The sequence below is a fragment of the Salvia miltiorrhiza genome, chromosome 6 (genome assembly GCF_028751815.1).
Source record: "Salvia miltiorrhiza cultivar Shanhuang (shh) chromosome 6, IMPLAD_Smil_shh, whole genome shotgun sequence".
Lineage (NCBI taxonomy): Eukaryota > Viridiplantae > Streptophyta > Magnoliopsida > Lamiales > Lamiaceae > Salvia > Salvia miltiorrhiza.
In genome coordinates this window covers 24,802,608-24,811,790 of record NC_080392.1, presented here as the reverse complement: position 1 = coordinate 24,811,790, position 9,183 = coordinate 24,802,608, and the positions used below count along the sequence as shown (strand labels likewise).

The 9,183-nt window shown below is 36.9% G+C and overlaps 1 long non-coding RNA gene across 5 annotated transcripts; it reads left to right on the top strand.

The window, feature by feature from the left end:
* Positions 1-481: 481 nt before the first annotated feature.
* On the top strand, positions 482-8,692 carry LOC130988939 (uncharacterized). Of its 5 annotated transcripts, none has more exons than XR_009090280.1 (6): positions 482-692; positions 778-890; positions 2,679-2,754; positions 3,588-3,632; positions 3,721-3,809; positions 8,113-8,692. It is a non-coding gene; the product is annotated as an uncharacterized LOC130988939 (long non-coding RNA). The 5 variants fall into 5 exon arrangements; XR_009090283.1 differs by having other exon boundaries at positions 493-692; positions 8,383-8,692; XR_009090281.1 differs by lacking the exon at positions 2,679-2,754 and having other exon boundaries at positions 493-692.
* The last annotated feature ends 491 nt before the right edge of the window (positions 8,693-9,183 follow it).

Genomic DNA, 9,183 nt, shown 5'->3' with positions numbered 1-9,183 from the left:
ACTATAGAGGAATTGTTGATGGTGCCCCAAGCTTGTGCAAGACAAATCTCCTCTGCAACTGACAATTTTCTCTTTGATTTTTTGTGCTTATGGGAATTTCGACGACATCATCATCATCAGTGAGGTTAATTTGTGTACAATGTGATGGAATTTGAGAGGCAAATGGTTGTAAAGCGAAAGATTGAGAGGTGAAGGTTCGAGGATGTAATACCCCGTTTTCTCGTAGCTAAGTTTATAATAATTTTCAAACTTATAATTTAAGATGATTCACGCCGGATTAAGAAAATGAGTTTAATTTAATTCCAACAAAAATGATTTATAAAAATATTTAAAAATTTAGTTATTTAAATTTATATGCATTGTATATCTATTTAATTAAACATTCAAGCATTTACACAAACTTTTAAATTAGCAAACACTGAAAAATTATTACAGTTTCGATAATTCAACTTTAAAGATATAATTGTCCAATCAACACTCATAACCTGTGTTCCTAGCAGCGGGGCAACACCATACCTTGTCCTTTCAAGCAACCCCAAAAGTCAGTTTTAGCCATGCCTTTGCAGGCATGTCAAATCCCCATCTTAGTGCCACATCTAGATACACTTTGAAGCCATATCTATCACCTTAGCATTTCTTTACAACTTTCAGCATCTCCCATCTCTCTCCCAAGCGTTCTGCCAACTACACCTGTAAGTTTCAGCTTTGAAATTCCTTTGTTTCCTCTTAATTCCTATGGCAATTTTTGATGGAAACAATATCTGAATTCTTATATAGCCTGATTCACGAAGGTCCAGTATACAACAGCTAACCAAGCCAAACATTTGCCAAGTTCATCAAACCAAAGGCTTCGTCTACAAACCCCTCTGCCCATTTTATCTCTATTCACGGTTAGCACCTCAAATTCAGATTTTGTGTTCCAAGTTTTTGAAACAAATGACATTTAAAGATTTCATTCATGTGCATACCATCTATTCATATATTTTTATATACATGAAGCATGTCTGTCTTAAAGAAAAAGAAGAAAGAAAGGTCGAGTCTTGAACTCTGATTTTGTTCTTCATCTTCGAACTTGAGTGAACCGAGTCGGGAGGGTGTCGTTGCTGTTTAAGTTGAGTCTGTCGCTGGAATAGGAAAGAGAGCAGAAAGAGAGTAGAGAGAGAGGAGGCGGCGCTCTCGCCGTCACCAAGGAAGGAGACGACGCGGACGGTGTGAGGCGTGGGTTCTGACAGAGAGATCGAGGGAGGTGACGGAGGCCACGGCGGCCGCCGTTGCCAAGGAGGAGGGGGTTGCTGGGGTATCCGGTCTGAGAAATGAGCCGAGAGGGAGATGAGGGATGAGGCGGCGGTGGTCGGCTTTTGCTGCTGCTGCTGCCGTCGACTACTAAGTAAAGACGAGAGGGAGGGCCGCTGTTCGTCGGAGGTCGAAAAAGAAGCGGTGGCGCTCGTCGCCGGAAGGGAGTTGCCGCTGCGCCGTGTCTGGTGTGAGTGTGAGTGTGAGTCGTGTGATTGAGCCAAGAGAGAGAGAGAGAAACAGGTCTGTGTGTGTGGGTGTGGGTGTGGGTGTGGGCGTAGGGGTGAGCAAAAAATCCGAAACCGAATAGCCGAACCGATCCAAACCGAAATTTTAAAATATGGTTCGGTTTTTTCGATTTTTCGGTTCGGTTCGGTTTTTGTTTCCATAAAATTTCGGTTTTTCGGTTCGGTTCGGTTCGGATTTTTTAAAACCGAACAAAACCGAAAAACCGAATTATATTTATAATATATATATAAATATATGTATATATATATATATATATATATATATATAATATTTTAATTATAATTTTATAATATCTAACTTATAATATTTTTTAAATTTTATAGATTTTTTTGGAATTTTCGGTTTTTTTTCCGAAAATTTCGGTTTTTTCGGTTTTTTTTCGAAAATTTCGGTTTTCTTCGGATTAATTCGGTTTTTCGATTCGGTTCGGTTTTAATTATAAAAATTTCGGTTAATTCGGTTCGGTTTGTTCGGTTAATTCGGTTCGGTTCGGTTTTTTTTTTAAAACCGAACTAAAATATGGTTTGGTTTGGTTTTAGCAAAAACCGAACCATATAACCGAATGCTCACCCCTATGTGGGCGTGTGTTTGAAAGAAGGGAAGAAGAATATAGATTTAGGTTTGGGCTTCTATGTTGGGCCATTTTATTTTAATGTGGGTTGCGTTTTTATTCTTTTAAAATGAGCTGATTTAATAAATAGAATCCGGGCCCTTTTTATTTTTAAAATGCTTGGGCATGTTAGTATAATTTTTTAAATGGGCTCCCATAACTTAATTAATTGGTCTATCAATTAGCTTAATTAATTATTTTAAAGAGTAACTTGTATAATGATATTATATTATTATGTCCATATTTTAAGTCATTACTTATCATATGTTTAAGTATGAAATGAATTTGCATTTGCATTATGCAATAGAAAGCATTTATGATTTAATTGAGTTTATTTATAAATTCAATTATTAAAATAAATTGAGTTAAGGATATTGTTGGTGTCCTTGACTCAAGGATTTTAATTTTCAATTATTTATTTATTAAATTTTGAAGACCCGGCTAAGTGGATCGTAGAATGTTAAGCACTTCACCATGACTTAAGATTAGATTCAGGAGACCTATTAAGTTTATAGATTTCTTGTAGGCATCGTGGATCGGAAGGATTAAGATTGCTATTTCGATTCAAAGTTAAGTTTAAACGACAGGCTTTGCCTATGCAGGTGGGCTTACCTTCCAAATGTATAAAGTATGATTGAGTTATTAAGCTCTAAATGTTTCAATGAAATGCAAACTGTTTATCCAATAAAATGTTTATGTGCACTCTACTCTTATTAAGGTTCGCAAAGTTAATCAATTGAGGTTCTCTTATGACCTAACACGTTGTCTGAGAATCATGTACACATGCTAGCTGACCTGGTGGGTTGATCTCCATCGGCCACTGGCCAGAGGCGTTATAAGGGTGCTTGGCCTGATGTGTTCCGGAGTATGAGAAATATAAGGCCAGCTTGAGTAGCGTCCCGAGGCCAAAGTAAACTTGTCTGGATTACGCCCCCAGTTCAAGTAAGCAGGAGACAGAGATCCGACTTGCTATCCTATGTCGGTTTTAACAAGATTTTTCCCTTGTTCATTTCTATGAATTATTCGCATCTCAATTAAATTTATTCCTTCGAGAATTAGGGTGTGACAGAGAGTTGAAAGGTAGAGAACCAAATGATTGCTCGTTAAATGCATGTTGTGTTGTTGGAGGAGAAAAAAATTGAGATTGTGGTGGCATTTCATATTGGGGCATGAAATACGTAGGTATCACATTCGAACCAATAGAAAAATTTGGTGGATAAAGATACAGATTATATCGTGGATTTTGTATAGGAGATGAGTCAGAATTTTGGAAGCTTAAATTTTGAGAACTTGAATTTCCTTGCATATTGAGATGGAAGAATGAAAAGTGATAGAGATAGATGTGGTGCATGGGGAATTTATAGACCTTGCATTATTGAAATACCATTCATAAATTTTTGAGTCAAATAATGGTCTATTACAATATCTTTTCTAGAAGTATCACATTAATTGAGTGAACTAGTGCAAAGCTTTTACAGAGGTATCACATAGTATTGTTTGAATTTGATTCAAAAGCTTTTGCAGAAATATCACATGATATTACCTTTACTAGTGCAAAACTTTTGCAGAATTATGACATGATAGTGGCTTGACTAGTGCAAAGTTTTTGCTGAAGTATCACATGAATTGGCGTGACTAGTGCAAAGCTTTTACAGAGGTATCACATGGTATTGTTTGAAATTCATTCAATAGCTTTTGCAGAAGTATCACATGATATTGTCTGGACTGGTGCAATAGCTTTTGAAATGACATAAAATAATTGAAATTACATAATTAAAATTGAAAATACATAATTAACGTTGAAAATACATAATTAAAGTGTCCAAATATGCTCAACCGAATCAGCTCTAAGTCGGCGATGTATTGCTCAATCTCGTAACTTGTTGTAATTACTAAGATATGTTTGAAATTCTTGGCTAGAACCCATGGCTATTGTTACCGAATGAGACGTGTCTTCGTCAAACCAAACGATTGCTTCGTTTCCCTCATCCTCAATAATCATGTTGTGCAAGATAATGTATGTGAGCATAATTTTTCTCATGTCATGGACGTGATAGGACGAGTAGAATTTCTAATTATCGCCCATCGAGATTGGAGCACTCCAAACGCCAGCTCCATATCCTTTCTTGCAGCTTCTTGCCTTTCCATGAATTTCATTGTTTTTGGATCCATAGGGCATTGAAAACTTTTAACAAATGAAGCCCATTTGGGATAAATGTCATCTGTTAAATAATATCCAAAATTATATGACGTACCATTGACTCAACCCAAAACACCTAAGGGATTGACCCGTAATCGTACGAGGTTGTCCTAGTGTGATAAGCTAACCCAAGTCGTCTCACAAGGAAGGCTAAGCAGGGCTTTAATCGTGTTACTCACATAAAACGAAAATAAACTTAAACACTCTAATCAGAAGGTTGGGTCTGACACTCTCTCTCCGATTAACTAATGCGTAATTGAAATAAAGCATATAAAGTTATATAGGCAATAGATAGGAAGCAGGCAAAGAAAGCAGTAAGAAAACATATAGAACTAGGGTTCTAAACTAACAATCTAGAAATCAATAATTAAATTCAAAATCACAAAGCAACAATTATCTAGGCAAGGGAAATAAACAAGCATTCAAATCTATGGAAAGTACTAGCCATCATTAATCCTGAAGAACATGTAAATAAAAAGCAACACAAATTCAACGGAGAATTGCACTAACAAATCAACCAACGAGTTAACTATTATAACTAGGCGATGGAATAATCAAAAGCATAAATCAACATCAATAACCATGATCTAAATATGCTCATTCATCTAAGAAATAAACAACCAATAGCAACCAAAGGAAATCGATTAAACTAGTAATGAGAAATCAACAAGTTCTTACAATAATTTGATGCAAACTTTAATCCGAACGATCCAATGTTGTTAAGACCTATTCTAACTCTCAAAAACTAAGGAAATACAGCAGGAATCGCCTAGGGTCCTAGGGAGGCTGGGGAATCGAGAATAGTGAAGAAATCCCTAAAAATGGGTTTTATACCCAAATTCCCGTAACTTCCGCACAGACGGGGGCGCCGCCGCCTATGCCCTTCGCACAATGGGCGCGGCGAGCGCCGCCTCCCGGCGTACGCAGACCATTGCAATGCGCAACGTTTTTGTTTTGGTCTGTTCTTCCTCGTTTCAAGTCAGATTTTAGATCCATTTTTGCCTACAAACTCGTATCGAGACGAACTTAGATTATTCTTCAGACCATTCAACTAAATTTTAACTTTATTTTTGTCCACATATCAATCAATTTGAGCATAAAATCATGAGACAACAAAATTAGCACAAAAGCTCAAATCAATCAACTCTTGAGTGAAAGAGACCAAAATAAAAGGCAATATACCACGTAAACATCCAGAATTCATCAAAAAATAGGGCTAAACAACCATTCACCTTGAATTAAACTTGTGGGGAATTTCCCTGCAAAACAACATTGAACAAGGGTGAGCCATGAAGAACATTTATATCATTACTGGATCATGCTTGCCCAAAAAATGCATGCCATATCCACAAGTCTGCAGATGCCACAACTTCAAGAATGACAGTCGGGACACCATAGTCTTCTCGAGTATATTGGTCTTTCCAAGTGACGAGATAATTCCTCCATTCCCAATGCATACAGTCGAGACTCCCCAACATTTCAGGGAATCCATGCCTTTGCTCATGATGTTGAAGCAAGTGTTGAATGTCATCTTGATTGTGACTTCTCAAGTATTAAGCTCCAAATACCTCGATGACACACTGGCAAAAAATGGCTAGACAACTCGAGACAGATCTGTTGCTCATCCGTATATATTCATCGAGTGAATCACATGGACACCCATATGCCTTTGCTCACGAGATGTTCATTGTTCAGATTTTAAGAAGCAACAATCACATGATACAATTCAATTCGATCAGACCCGATTCTCCGCTAGAGGTGAATTGCCTAATGTGATTGCCTTTAAAATCAAATCTCATTTTCCTTGAAGATGATAAAAAATCAAACCAAATCTAATTTTTTTTTACATCTTTCTTTTTCAAGGTGATGTTATTGCATTCTCAATAGATGGGCCAAATTTCGTGAGATCAACACTTTTGGAGGTAATCCAAAATGTTCTCACGTGGTTTTCCATGCTCATAACACTATTGTCAGAGGAGCAGAGACCCAGAGCTATAGAAAACTTCACAACAAACCAACATTCAAACTCAAGGGGTAAGATCGTAGGCTATCACAATGAAAACACTCCCTCTAGCATCTACCGGACAAATCACGTCAAGAATAGCTCATATGGGTGTTGCATCGAAAACATTAAACAACTTACAACAAACGAGGAATATGCATAGCATGAGAGACAAAGATAACAACCAAGCCAACACAGTTCATGAAATTTACTTGTGAACAAATCATCAAAGTGTGCAGTATTACTTGAACCCAAGCAGCAATCAAGATAAATGAGACCATTTGCCCCACACAAGAAAGTCAAAAATCACAATAGCAAGGCACTCACAAGATCCACAAATACCAACAATCACCTCCCCCCACACTTAAAATCTAGCACTGTCTTCAGTGCTCACAAAAGGAGAGGTGGAAGAGAAAAATTTCCCTGAATACAGATCCAAGTGGTGAGCCCGTAGCATCCCACAATGCCTACCTAACTCTCATCCACACAAACTGTCAATCCCCAACGCACCAACCTGCACAAGACACCAGAAACACCAACAACACGAACTCAACAAAGCAAAAGATAAACAAAAACAAAGACAAAGCAAGAAAACATGGGTTGCGTCCCATGCAGCGCTAGTTTTAGAGTCGTCAGCCCGACTAAGTGGATCCCTTAATTACATCATTAAAAGAAAAAATAAAATGAAGAATTACATCACTAAAAGAAAAAAAATCGAAATGCATGCTCATATAAAAAAAATTAAATAAAGACGAAAGTTAAAACATTGAAAGAAAAAAAATGAAATTAAATGCAAATGGCCAACAAATCTGTCAACAATTTGATGAAATAAAACGAAAGTTTAAAACATGAAAAAAAAATGAAATAAAAGTGTGATTTTCAGCCGTGACCCACAATTTTCTTGATTTATGTGTATGAAGTTGGGTTCTATGTGTAGGAGCTAACTTTAGGGAGTTGAGCCAACATGGCAATTTGCAAGGGAATGGAGCTAGCTCCCAACTCCTTAAAGAGGGAAAGGAGCTGACATTAGGGATGTCAATCAGGCCAGTCCACTGGTTTCGGGCCAGCTCTATCGAGTTTCGAGTTAATCGGGTATGGGCTAATCAGGTTGAGGATTTTTTCGAATTATAAATTTTCAACTCTAACACGTTCGGGTTTCGGGCTAGCCCATCGGGCTAATTAGGTTAAAGACGTAAAAATAAAATAATCATTTGTATATTGTTATTCTTAATGATCTAATGTATAATGTATAAAATATACATAGAAATCAAAGATATAAATTATATAGCAAGCATGAAATGCAAAAATATAAGATATTGAGAAAAAAAAATCAAGATTACATAACATTTAAAATAAGTTGGTAACAATAAAATGTTCAACTTTATTAAAGAAAAAATAATAAAATATCCAACAATAGTTTAAACTCATATAATCAAAGCATCTAAAAAATATAGAAAAGTGAAATGATGAGATTTTATAATATTTTATTATTTTTTAATTTTTATATCTAAATATTTTATGTTAAGTATTCGGGTTTCGGGCTAGCCCATTGGGTTAGTCGGGCCGACCCTATAGGGTGTCGGGCTATTCGGTTACGGGCTAGCTGGGTTGTAATTTTTATCGGGTTGAAAATTTTCTACCCTAACCCTCTCGAATTGACTATCATTGTTCACTTACTTTCAAAGCCTTTCGCTAAAGCAATACAAAGTTTAATGTTTCAACGCCTTTTTCGTGTTCTTGTTACTTTCTGTTGCAAAGGTGATATTTTTGGGCACAACAACTGGCGCCTTCTTTCGAAAGTCGATACCCGAGCTAGACGTTTGACGATTTTCCACCGTTGCTATTACTTTTTTCCGACGAATAGCACCAACCAAAGCCATTGAGAAGGAGAACGACAACCTCAATGTCAACCGCAACCTCAATGCAGATTTCAACGAAGAAAATGTTATCCCCAATCAAATAATTCTACTGATGCCATGTCGCAAACCCTCGGTCTTTTACTTATGAAGAAACTCATGAATATGGCAGGGACATCAAATACCCTGTTCACTACACTAGAAGCACAGATCAACTCCCCAGGGAAGGATTTCCAAATGCAGCAAACCAACGAAGGAGCCAAAAGAACCAAATCCACCCTCACTGGACGAACTAAGGACGGAGGACATCCCGCCATGCAGGACGACCTTATTAACAAAGATGAAGTCGATTAGTGGGATCGAGTGTTAATAGAGGATGAGGGAGAATTTGTTGGATTTGTATACTGAAAGCAAGAACTTTTATGCTTGTATACAATGATTCCTGAGTTCACTATCTAATCTCCTATTTGAATTGTTCATAATTGCATATGTATGTCCAATTATCTCTATATAAGTAGATTATATGGTGTTGTAAATCACAGAAGACCATATAATTGGAATAATCTTATGAGATATAAAATTGATCACAGCCGAGACGACTCTAGGACGAGTTGTTGGTTTAAACTACAGTTAGGGCTGTCAAACCTTGAGGGTCGGGCCGGCCCGACCCAACCCAGCGGGCCTAGGAAATTTTTTGGGCTGGGTCGGGCCGGCCCAAAATTTCAGCGAGCTTTGAACAATGAAGCCCAGCCCGGCCCTATACGGGCCGCCGGGCGGGTCGGGCCAAAACGGGCTAAAAATTGATAAATTAATATATATATATATATATATATATATATATATTTAGTTCCAAAAATTAATAAATTAAATCAAATTTAAAGAAAAAAATTGAAGACAAATTCGATGAAACAAAAAGAGCCTTAAACAATCTACATCTAAATTACGTAATTGACTAAAATTAATTGTAAACAAA